This window comes from Suricata suricatta, chromosome X (genome assembly GCF_006229205.1).
Source record: "Suricata suricatta isolate VVHF042 chromosome X, meerkat_22Aug2017_6uvM2_HiC, whole genome shotgun sequence".
In the NCBI taxonomy this organism is placed as follows: Eukaryota; Metazoa; Chordata; class Mammalia; order Carnivora; family Herpestidae; genus Suricata; species Suricata suricatta.
The window spans coordinates 806,720-807,993 of NC_043717.1; positions in this window are offsets into that span (position 1 = coordinate 806,720).

The following is a 1,274-nucleotide window of genomic DNA, read 5'->3' on the forward strand; positions in this document are numbered from 1 at the left end:
TCCAGGCAGGGCTGAGGCTGGGTGTCTGAGATCCAGGCAGGGCTGAAGTTGGGGGTCTGAGATCCAGGCAGGGCTGAGGCTGGGGGTCTGAAGTCCAGGCAGGGATGAGGTTGTAGTCTGACATCCAGGCAGGGTAGAGGCTGGTTCCTCTGTGGGCTTTCTCTCTGGGGTGTAGACCGCATCTTCCCCCCGTGTCCTCCCGTGGTCGTACGTCTGTGCGTGTCTGTGTCCTGACCTCCTCTCCTATGAGGACCCGAGTCCTGAGGGACAGACCCACCCTGGTGCCCTCGTGCTACATTAATCATGTCTCTCCCGGCCCCAATCCAGCCCTCACGGTGACCCCATCTGTGAGCACTTGCACGTATGAAGTCTGGGGACCCACGCAGCCCCCGGCCCAGCCCCCGCTGCCCACGGAGAGTGGGCCTCAGCGTCCCCCCCTCTGACGCCCCGTGCTGGTCCCGACGGCCCAGCAAACGCACTCAGGCCCCGAAGGGCCGACCGTGGGCTGGGTCTCGGGAACACTTGGAAAAGGATCGTGTGCCCAGCGGGCGCCTGAGGCTGTGCGAGCGGGGGGCCCTGGCGGGGCGCGGACCTGGCGACCCCGACACGCAAAGACCTCAAGAATCAGGGACAGAAGGACCGCATGTGGACGCGGCCCAGCGAGGAGGGCATCGCGCCTCCAAGTGTCAGCGCCGCGGCAGAGCCCCGCGCGGCCGGGAGACAGGGGGCCGCGTCCCCGGGCAGGTGACAGCCGGATCGGCCCCGTCCCCTCGTGAACGGCGCTGGGCATCACCCCGGGCACCTCCCGGCACATGAAAGGGAAGCCAGGCTAACGAGCGGCTCCAAGCGGGATCCAGCCTCCCGCTCCCGGGAGTTACGCAGACGCAGACCTTTCCGGCTCTTTCATCTTGCTCCCTCGGGGGCGCCGGGTGTCATGGCTTTTGCGTCACAAAGCGCAGGAGGTGCCCTGTGTGGACGCGGAGTGCCCACCCCGCAGGGCGAGTTCCCTGCAAGATGCAACTCTGCCCCGTGGACGCCGGCCAATTAACGCGGCAGAGACACAAGTCACAAGTGTCAAGTTCAAGTCTGGGAAGGGAGACCCACCCGTGACGCACATGCCGCTCTGTCCCCAGCGCGCAGGGAGGCCCAGCGATGCTTCGGACCAGGGCCACGACGGCCACGGGACGCCCCAAGTCCGGACGCGCACGTTCCCCAGTCCAGCCTGCGAGGGCGGAGCCCCCGGAGCCGGTTCCGTGGGGGCGGCCCGGAAAGCC